Genomic DNA, 11,159 nt, shown 5'->3' with positions numbered 1-11,159 from the left:
GGGGACAGTACACGTTTAAGATATGTATTGATGGTTGGCCCCTCCGCTGAGACAGCACTGATATCATGCAGTAGTCGTAAGGAAGATCTAGATCGAAGTCAATCTGTATCGCCGTGTAAGCTTTATGCACGAGGAGACATGCGGTGGTGCCGCCTACATAGGAGCAGTATCCAGAAAGGGATGGCGCAGGGCCAGATTCTTGGAGCGCCAAGACGGCCGGCTGAGAGCCAAGTGAGCTGAGGAAAAGGGAAAGATGTGAACGCTTTCGCCTGTTCCCGAAGCCTCAAGGGTTCCACTGTATGATCTCGAATTAAGACGCAATGTTTGAACAGGACGTACGATTGGTAGCCATCGTGATTGTCTTAGGTTTTATATTTGGTCCTCCATGTCCCGCTCGGAATCCTCAGAGGTAGGGAGGGGCACAGAGGCCGGATTGTCCGACGGCGGGGTGGTGGTAGCCACCTTACGACGACGCCGTGGAGCTGCACTTTCACTGCTCACCGAGCAGGAGCGAGAACGCGATGCCTTGGGTTGAAACTGGGTGATTGTCCAGGCTTGAATAGCCTGGGTAAACTCTACTACTATGCGTTGGACAGAGAAGCTGGTGAGGAGGTGATTAGTCGAAGCTTCGACGCGCGTAAGGCGTTCCTCTATGCGCGGGGCGCGCTCCTCGCTAGGGAGAGTTCGGTTAGTGGGCAAGAGAACCTGAGGTGCCCCAGGAGCCTCAAGAGCTTCTGGAGTAGATGCGGCACCGGTTCCGAGTGCTGGAGTGCACATGGTTGCTTGAACCGGCTTTTTAATGGAAGTGGACTTAGCGCAAGGACTCAGCTTGGACGTAGCTGGCGTAGCCGCCTGGACAGCGGAGGCAATACCGGATGGCCTTGCAGTACACTGTTGTTGGGGTGAAGTCGCTTATTTATGAGTTCGAGTTGTTTATTAAAAGATAATTTTGCTTTTGAAGTGCCGCAACTTGCTGGCGAAGAGTTGCAAGTTCGGGAGAAGGAGGATCGACAGAAGGGGGTTAGAGAGGCTTACAAGCAGCATTCCCTGCCCAACTGCTCACCTGAAGTACCACCGCTGGTGCTTCGAGTGGTGGGAATGCCTGAGTGTCGGCGTGGAGTGGTGGAGCCGACTGATGCAGGTCGGTGCCGCTGTCTGGCTGTGATGAATATGAGGTGGTTCCTCGAGGGGATGTTGAGGGCTGCTTGCGTTTCCTATACTTTGCAGTGCAGCCACTGGTCCCAGTCTCATGGGCGCCGTGGCAGAGGAGGCACTTGGGGTGGCAGTCATGGGTATTGAGACCTGCAGGTGCGGGGTTCCACATTTGGCACACTGCGTTGGAGCGAGGTGAGGACACTGAGGTGGTCGATGGCCGATGGTACCGCACTTGGTGCAAACAGGGACCGTTTTCTTGTAGGCGCGGATATACGTCGCCACAGAGTGGTAGAAGAGGAAGCGGGGTAACTTCGTGCCCTCGAAAGTCACCACCGCCGCTGCGGAATCTCCGAGTTTTCGGACCGCAAGGATAGTACCTCGAGGCCAATACAGTTCAGACTTTATCTTCTCCGCGCTTTCAGCAGGGTTTACGTTGATGACGCCCTTGCATGTATCCCCTGGTGCCTTGGCGTGGCCTCGAACGGGCAGCTGCTGATCCCCCACTTGCAGCTGGAAGTCCCCGAGGAGTCGCTGTGCCATAGGCAAAATGGTGGTGCTACAGACCAAGATGTTCTGTTCCCAGATTGGCCACACTTGAATTTGCGTGGTAGTCCGGTCGCCGAGGTAGCTGCAGATGGCGTCGCCCGCGCGATCGGCCGGGACAAATGTGCGTAGCTCGCAGGGAACGCGAGGTTTCACTACTACGATGTAGTCGTCGCGAGAGAGGCGAGGAGTCTGACGCGGACGCCACTTGCGTTGCTTCGCTGGCTGCGATGACGGAGCAGAGGTAGGCACACCACCGGAGCGATGGCGCGCCGGCGTTCCTTGCAAGGCTGGGGAATGGCGGCCAGCTGGGGCGTCTCGTTGTTGTTGAGACGCAGACTTTGATTTGGCCTGCTTGCGTTGCCACAGTCTCACCATGTCGTCGAGGTATTCGTCTTCTGATGGCATAGTGTTTACGGAGGATGAAATCTTCATGGACAGTACTTGGCTTGAGGTAGGATCATAGCCCGTAACCACGTTGGCGGCCGCCATCGCCGGGCTGAGAGCCTTTAGCGAGGCGGCGTTGTAGCCGCGAGTGAAGGATGTCCCTCAAGTTGTCAAAACTGGACCCACCTGGACGAAGGTGTTGTCTAGGCGAAGCGAAGAACTTGGCGGTGACGATAAACTCAAGTTTCAGGGGTACCAGGGTGAATGTCCACAGAAATAGCAGAAAATCTACGGAGGCGATGTGGAGTGCGTCCGTCACCATCAAGCGCTCGCAGCGCCCCCCATCCTCTGGAGAGATGTCCTCTCCATCTACTTGGTATTCCATTCTCACTTGCAGGTCCTGGAACGCGCAGAGCGTTGAGTCACGTTGGCGCCGGGTCGGCGCATCGGCGACAATCGCCTCCTTGGTTAGGCTTAAATCCCCCGGTGGCGTTGCCGTGTGAAAATGTCCCCAAAACGGTTTAAAAGTCCACTCACCAGCACAAAGGTGGTATCTGCTGATTTCTTGAGAACTTAGGCACACGATGGGACTGAAAACTCAGCGACAAACTCGTGAATACCACAGGAAAGCATTCTTAAAAGCAGGAGCCGATCTCCGCGCGTCCGCACTGGTCGGCACCTAGAGCGTCTCCCCCTTTCTTCCGGAAGTGTCGGTAATAATATAGTAGCCCCAATTGCGCATATAACCATCACGGAGGAAGAAGCTCGTAGGTCCGACGCGACGTGGTTGAACCTCATTTTGTTGAACAAAGCCTGACCGTGGTTCATCAAAATGGCCGACTGGTTCAGAGCAGTAACGTCGAGTGACGTAGGTGCAAGCTGTGAATTGTGTCTAACCGCTGGTTGACGTTCTATGCTTAGTAGTTTCCCTGCGTAGGGGTAAACCTTAGGCATATAGCGAAATAAATGTTCGTCGCGTCCTCTAAAATGCTTCACTCAGTCAGGCATTGATGCAGACTTTCTCACTATATTTTGTCAGAACGTTAATGTTTCCGACCCAAAAACCAGCGACACAAACATATATCTCTATTGTAAATTCCACTATCCCAACTCACAGAGCTGTTGAGATCACAAAAGTCAACAATATGGCAGTCACCTCATAGAGAAATAAAAAAGGTGAAGAGTGGACACTCCCGTAGACCCCAGCGGCCCAATCGACTCTAGCACACCTAGTGGTTGATGAGAGCAAGTGGCGTGCGCTTCCGGTTTCGGTTTCACTGGCGCAAATTTTGAATTACTTTGCGTAACCGACGTTTGGCTATGACGAAAGCTCATGATTTTAGACCATTTTTCATCGCCCAAATGGATAGTTTTTGTAGGTCGTTTTGATTTAGTGATACCCTGTTTTGTTTTGTTCAGTGGTTTGTGCGAATCGGTCGTGACGTAATTTTTATTTCGATTAATTTATAATAAAAAGAGATGCAGGTAATGATAATTCACTACGGTTTTATTCATCGCGCTTGTGTTTTTCTTTTGGAACAAGTGATCAATGTATATATCAGTCAAAGAAACAGAGCATCCGCAATGTTTTATTCAAAGGCAAGGTAGAGTATGAGAATATAAAAAGCACAATATGACAAAGGTAGACAACAAATGCATCTCGCCTTACAAATAAATTGTAACAAATATTGTAACAAATACATAGAGAACACAGACAACGCACACATCGCTAGAGTTGGCAGAAGCCGAGAAGCTGGTGAAGTATGACACACCGGGCCAGTGGGTAAGTAAGGATCTATGGCAAAAACACAGTGCACAATGCTGATGAAGAAGGAAGAAGTGACATATACACAGCAATGAAGTCGCGAATCACGCCTGGGCTTAACCGAAATAATGCATAGAAAAAAAGAGCGCACAGAAACCACACGACACAATATAGCAGAAAGGCAAAGGTGCAGTGTGCTGGCTGTGCTTAAGAACAGCTAGTCCAAAATGGAAAAAAAGCAGACTTGATGCCTGCTTGTCCTCGGAAAGGTAGGGCTTTGCAGCTTGCTCACTACGTTAAAGACAAACTTTATGCTACAACACTGGCAGGTCTTGTGGCTTTTGTTATGCGTCGCCTTCATCAAAAACTTAAGATCCCAAGTGATTTGCGTCTGGGTGTTGCTGTGACGCTTGCGAGCTAAAATAGATTGTAGTCATCACTTTATCCAGAATTGTGGACTTAAATTGGTGCTACAAGAGCGGTATTACAGGGCTAATAAATAGCAGAAGGAAACCACTTTGGCTCATTATTTTTCACAAAGGCTCTACATCGTACGTTATCACTCACAAGCTATATAAAAATAAAATGGCAGCGTCCGCAGCCCCATGAAACGCTACAAGTTTGGGTATTCTTTTGAAAATTTTGATGGGCAAGATGAGGAGGTTGATGAGAAGCTAAAATACGAAAAGCGTGATAACATGAACCGTGCCCACTTCATACTGTGTTCCTTACCCGCTCGAAGACATTTCAACAAGCGGTTTTGTTATCGATATATTACTTGAGCTGGAGAGATAAAGCATACACAGTGACCAAGCGACCCACAGTAAAGTGTACAGTTCGCCCGTATTTGCTACAAAAAATACAGACAGGATACCCAACATTCTTTTTAAGGCTATGCAAATCACTTCGAGCGAATACACAGTGTTCGTACTCCTCATAGCGGGTAACCAAAACAATGAATGCAACGAAGGAGTGGTTAGTCCAGTTGAACTGAATATAAGCATATAAGACCATAATGAAGTCTGCTGTAACGAAGTAATAACATGACAAAGCTATTGCAGGATTCGGCTCAACTGGAATACTTTAGTGTAAACCCACCGCTAATTGCTAACCTTTGAACTTGTCAAGCTGCATGCCCGAGATTGAAGACTGGAACATAACCCTGTCTAAGTTTCAGTTCACAAAACGCACATGCCAACATAAACGAACCCGGCAAAACATTTTCAGAAACTTAGCGCGACACCCAGCAGAGCAGAAATGAAAATCGCCAACACTTGACAGATGGTGATACAAAACATCGCACACTTTCAGGTGATGTGCAGTGGCCTTAATTATGGTAAGAAAGTGAGATTCAAGTTGTTGTACGTATGCAAAAGCTGCTTCTGATGGCACAGTGAGATTCCCAAAAAGTTTGCTGGGGACGTGGTATGCTTTGAGCATTGTGAAATACTGGTGGGTACCCTTAAGCGTCTCACTGTCGTCTTTCAGTAACTGTGGGCAACTGCAACCGTCACATGCATTCCGAAGGAAGTGTTTGATGAGAAAACCAGCTACATAATATGCAGCGGAGTCATCGATAATATGGGAGTGAATGTTTGTCGCAAGTTCAGAGAGATCGTCTAGAGCGGGAAAGTCGTCAGGCTGTGGCTGTGCACACTCCTCATTATCCACAAGAGACGCACTGGTGAGGGAGAATGGCGAGAGCTGCTCCTGGAGGAGGTCACATTCATCATCCTCGACATTTCCGTATTCTGACAGCTTGAAGAGTTTTCTTATGCAGATGTGCTTCAGGCCACAAATAAATTGTGCTACATTGGGGTTGGTGTTGCAACCCTGTTTTTGCCTAATGTGGCCAAATATGTTCTCCAGAGGATCCTGTTGAAGCCTGCGTGTTAACAGGTATTCAAAATTGTAATTTTTGGAGAGGTCGTCCCATAGTTGACAAATTGCCTGAATTGTAATTTGCCAACCTACGATGGTTTGTGGTTGACGTCTGCCAACAAACTGCCATGATGCAATCCAGGGAAGCTGGCCTCGGAGGAAGTCAATCAGCTCTGAATCATTTTTCATGATTGCATGCCGCAGCTTTTGCGAAGTTCTTTTTTTACTCGAGCTGTTCAAGGCATCGAAAATCCTGTCCATACGATCACAAAATTGAGCTGTAGTGATGGCCGAGGCAGGCAGCACCTTCGCATACACCATTGCCGTGATAGCAATCGAAACTGATGCACTGAGGACCTGAGTTGCTCTGCTGACCTTCATATTAGAAAAAGGTTTCTGATGAACGTGCCGTTCAGTCAACTTTGGAGCCAATCGCAACCGCAACTCATGTGAGGATTGGTAAAGGCTTACAATGTGCGACCAGTTAACGATGTCATCCTCAATGTATAACTTGTGTGCTTGGACATTATTGCGCGTTGTTTTAATTAAATGCGGAACATCAAAAATGTAATATACCCGCTCACCATTAACTTCAAAAAAAGGCTTTGCTACAGTCACTCTTAGTTGGTTAGCGAGACTTACATTTGAACTGCCCTGGTCACAAATGACTGCTTTCACTGCAATATTATTGCTCCTAAGCTCCAAAATGAGTGACACCAGCAAGTTATGCATAACAGATGATGGTGTTGATGTGTGCCCTATAGTAAAAGCAACCGGTTGAACCCACTTTCTCGAAACACCAACAAGAAGAAAAACCAGTGCTCGATGAGCGATGGTTGAAGTGCGATGAGTGCCATCATCTGTAAAACCCTGGACAACGTCTCTTGAAGCATCATAGTACAAATTCTTTTTGAGTGCTATTTCGTCGAAAACTAAAGCGCACACTCGGTCCCGTTCATTCCAAGCTTGAGTATTTGTTGCAATGGAAGAAAGGATTCCTGGAATCATGCCTGGAGTCATCTTTACATTAGCTAGCCACCTCCTTAATGAACGCCGGGAGGGCAAAGAAAAATACGGAGCCAGAAATCGGTATGCTCGCGGACCTCGGAAGTTTAAGTGAAGAGCGAATTTCTTGAACCACACGGGAAACCGCTTGCCCTTGCGTTTGGGCCTCAAGCGAACATGCGCAGAAAGAAGTTTAAAAACCTCCTCGGTGACGTGCAGTCGGATAACTTCAAGGGCCTTCGAAGTCGATGACGGTGCTTGGTGAGGCTGTCTCTGCAGTCTTTTGATAGTTTTCCGCTGTGCTGCTACTTTGGCTTGCAGATGTTTAATGGTTTGCTTGTACTTCATTGATGGAGACATTGTCGCTGGCACACAGGAACGCACTGCAATAAACAAAAAAATTGATGTAAAAGCAAAGAACAACTAATCCCATACGAGCACTTTCTTCGCTCTTTCAGACCCAAGGTGCACAACCTAATGTGGTACAAAGTTTTCGATTCCTCTACCTAAAAACAAACCATTCACAATGTTGACAATGCACAAAAAAATGAAAATCACTGAGAGCCCACCCTTACATTTTGTAAGTGCACACGTAGTGTCCTTTTGAGGATAGTTTCCTCAGAATGTCCTAAACATAAAATAGCACATTAAAAACTGCTGCAATAAAAGCATAGTCACCATTTTCTCTAAGGCACTCAGGCGTGGAGCTGTTGGCGGAGACGTCTTCTGGAGGGTCTTGTGAAGCTTGTTCGGTGCCTCGGACAGTGCTGTCGGAACAATCTTGCGAGCGGCCTGCGGAAGTCTCTATATCAATCCACTCTGGTGTTGAAGTGAACATACAACTTACCGGCCACACAAGTTCCTTTTGTGACAGCTGAACGACTGGTTAAGGTTTTCTCCGGGAAGACGAAATCATCACAAATTCTTTCGCCAGCTACAAGGGAGCTGCCACCTGCAGAGGTTTGGTCAACAGTCAATTTGGGTAAAAAAAAGAAATCGCGACACTGAACGCACCCTGTTCATCGGGGCACCTCAATGTGTGGGAGCCGCTTTTTGAAGCCTCTACCTCAGGTCCTGAAGAGATGAAATTACGACAATGTGTCAGTAAGAGGCTTAAAATAACACAAACTGAAGCTCATCCGCACCTTGCAGTGCAGCTTCTGCAGCCATGTCACAGTCACTACTTGAAGCGACGCTCAGAGAACCTGCATATATGTGCAGTTGGTACAAGTTACAAAGCTTGTAGCATGGGGAAACTTAAACAGCTCTTTCAAACGCATAAATTGGTCGAACGTGGAAGAAAAGAGACGGCACCAACTAGGAAACAAGTAATTTGTGATTTTTGGAATTATCAACAGTGGCAGCTTTCACTGATGAAAGGTATACGTACATGTGCACTCAGGCTTGAAGATAACGTGAAATAGCCCTTTAAAGTCCTTCAAAACAAGTTGCGCAGGTCCAGAGCATCAAAAAATGACAGAAATGTAAAGCTGCTGTTAGGAAGGTAATAGCCCACAATTCACAGAATTTAAGACTTTCCAAGTGTTACTTCTGTAGTGAGGTTTCTCCATCGGCTACAAAGATCTTCACGGTTAACTGTCGCCACTGATTCAATACAAGTGGCTGCTATTGCACATATTTGAGTTTCAGTCAATCAGTTACATGGTGCAGCTGGTTGCACACTGGGAACAGCCATTCTTGTAAGCCTTGTGTGCCCAGGGTCCATGAAACTTTGAGCAGTAAAATGGTCGCTACAAACCCTGTACGTTGCGTACAATAGGCTGGCCGGCTTACTCAGGAGATCATCGCGTCCAGCATACTGCATCCATGCTTTCATCCTGCATTGGCAATGAACTATCAGCTGAAAGGGGAAGTGCTTGAATAGTGATTTTTTATTGTTACCCTCACTTAGCAAGTACGAACAGTAAGCCTACAGACATGCAAACCATACAAAAGCTTTAACACACCTGCCGTCCCGTGGTACGCGGAAGAAACTCGTCCCAGGCTTCTTGTGGGTTCTGACATTGTTGAAGCACCACGATACACAGCAGTAGCTGCCGTAGCTTGGACCTCCGGACGGCATGGCGTCAGCGCGGTCTGAAAATGTTAGTAAGTGGATGCTTCGCTGTCAAATTACAAAAAAATTGCCCGCAGCTTCCCTCGGGGGAACACTGAGGAGGATGCGGACCATATAATTGGTTAACGGGGTGTTAAAGTGCGACTTACTTGGGTCGATGGCTAAATTGGTTAATGTGGTTGTGAAATGGGGTGTTAAATTGCGACTTACTTGGGTCGATGGCTAAATTGGTTAACGTGGTTGTAGGAGGGGGTGTTAAATGAGTGAACACGTACACACGTATGCGAAAGGGCGGCGCTGGTCGAAGGGACGTCGATCATTGTGTTTGTGGTTTCGTTGGAATTCATTTCACCGCGACCTTGGACGTCGACGCGCCGTACAAACCAACCGACGAGCGGCAACTGAGCGAGCGAGCGCCGACCTTGAGTATATATACAGCACGACGGCGCATGCACTGTCAGCTGTTGAATGTTCTCGAAGCGCGACGCCACATGCGCGTCCACTGGAGAATCAGGAGAATTGTAGCTGTCGAACGCGGTGTGTAGAGGAGGAAGGGTGCACAGATGGCGGAGGAGTGAAGCGCGCGCGGTGTGTAGAGGAGGAAGGGATGCACAGATGGTGGAAGAGTGGGCGACGGCGCGACGGCGCATGCGCGCGCGTCAGCTGTCGAATGTTCGAGAAGCGGTGCGGACGGCGCACTACAAGGCGCGAGTATAAGATGCTCCGCATCTAAAAGATATGTGCACGTCATAAGTGTACCAGCAAACCCCTTTGAATGATTAGCTAATCGATGCACAATACAAAACCAGTGATACATCTCTGACCCATAAAACTCTGACTTACAAAGATATACGTCAAGACCATGAACAAAGACCTTCAGAAGTTTCCAGGCCGCTATTCCTTGTAATGCAATGGTATCGCGGCCTGGAAACTTTAGAACACCTTTGTGCGTACGCAGTATCAGCAGTACATTGGGAAGAAAAATCGTAGGTGAAATTTGTGCGGTAAAATTATATTGGAAACGTCAAAAAAATTTGTGGGCAGCTTGCACTAGTGGCACAAGGCTAGCGAAGAAACGAAGATGATGGCCACTTGGCTAGTCCTGATTTGCCTCCGGCACACCAAGAATTATTCGTGTTCCGAGCCTTCGGGAAATGCGTCGTGAAGCATGCGAGGCCCAGCAAACGCTTCGCAATATTTTGCACCGAGCCTACGACCTAGCTGCCCAGCTATGCTCAGCGCACAGACGCTCGCGTCCGTGGCAGACGCAGCACGCGTCGCCTCGGCTTGACGCCGTGCCGCCTTTGCTATACTGCATACGTTGCACAATGTTCCCGTCTAACCGCCGCATAGAGCCACAAACTTTCTTTTTAGCGAACCTCCCAGTCCTTACAAGCTTCAGAAAAAGGTTACAACTGCGTGAATGAGACGCCACGTAAGAAACAAACTCGCACACACGAAGCGCAACGTGTGTGTGTGCATCTTTCTGTGTTTGTTGCATGGTGTCTTTTTCGCGCAGGCGTAAACGTTTTCTGAAAAAATGACCCAACAAGACCAACAACATGTCATTCAACAAGCTTCGCTTGAAAACGTGCCTCACCTGTTATCTCACGCTTGAAAACGCCGACGCAGCCGACGTTGACGAAAGCGACGAAAGCTTCTCGCTGTCAGTCATGCATGGGCTTGTCGCTGGGTAGATGGTGTTTATGACAGTACGGCTGAAGAGAAATAATCACGTAAGGTGTGTTGAATAAATCGTTTTTATGTATAAAGAACATACCAAATTTGGCCGTGTAATTATTAATTTGTGAAAACAATTTTGTTGCATTGATTATAACTGTGTTTTTTTTTTGCGCTTGCGCCCTCTGACGTTTGGTGGGAGCACTAGTTCGTTACGTAGTCGTGACGCACTTCCTGAGGCCAGGTTTTGCGGAGTGTCCGCTCTTGTCTTCTTCTTTCTCTATGGTCACCTATCAGAGGCACACTGGCAGGGATACGTAATGTAACGCTAAGTTGCAGTTCTCCTCGGACAATGCCTTAGGACGTTGTACGGGAAGTGTGCTAATCCCCATGCTCACGTGTAGTGCTGAGTAAGTGCTAAGGACGTCCCTGATCGTTCTACGTCGGGGGCGTCCGTCAGTACGAGTCATGGTGCCCGTCGCGTCTTGGACGCCTTCGAAGGCGCTTGTCTTCGACGTTGTTGTCCCTACGGGGACTAGTGCCGAGACCGTCGTTGATGCGACGGCCTCAATAGTCGGCCTCTCAGAGGTATACTGCGTGCAGCATCAGGGAGCTCGAAACTTCCAAGTCACCGTTAAGAGCATGGCCTCCATGTCTCTAATCGTC

At 48.3% G+C, this 11,159-nt stretch overlaps 1 long non-coding RNA gene across 2 annotated transcripts; it reads right to left on the bottom strand.

Moving 5' to 3' along the window:
• Positions 1-3,574: 3,574 nt before the first annotated feature.
• LOC142796444 (uncharacterized) lies at positions 3,575-8,827 on the bottom strand. Of its 2 annotated transcripts, XR_012893845.1 has the most exons (5): positions 8,704-8,827; positions 8,399-8,574; positions 7,584-7,810; positions 7,415-7,528; positions 3,575-7,119 (listed from the first exon to the last, which is right to left on the bottom strand). It is a non-coding gene; the product is annotated as an uncharacterized LOC142796444 (long non-coding RNA). The 2 variants fall into 2 exon arrangements; XR_012893844.1 differs by lacking the exon at positions 8,704-8,827 and having other exon boundaries at positions 8,399-8,691.
• Between the last annotated feature and the right edge of the window lie 2,332 nt (positions 8,828-11,159).

The sequence above is a fragment of the Rhipicephalus microplus genome, chromosome 2 (genome assembly GCF_043290135.1).
Source record: "Rhipicephalus microplus isolate Deutch F79 chromosome 2, USDA_Rmic, whole genome shotgun sequence".
NCBI lineage: Eukaryota > Metazoa > Arthropoda > Arachnida > Ixodida > Ixodidae > Rhipicephalus > Rhipicephalus microplus.
Note: the sequence above shows the minus strand (reverse complement) of the source record. Positions and strands in the feature narration are given on the sequence as shown.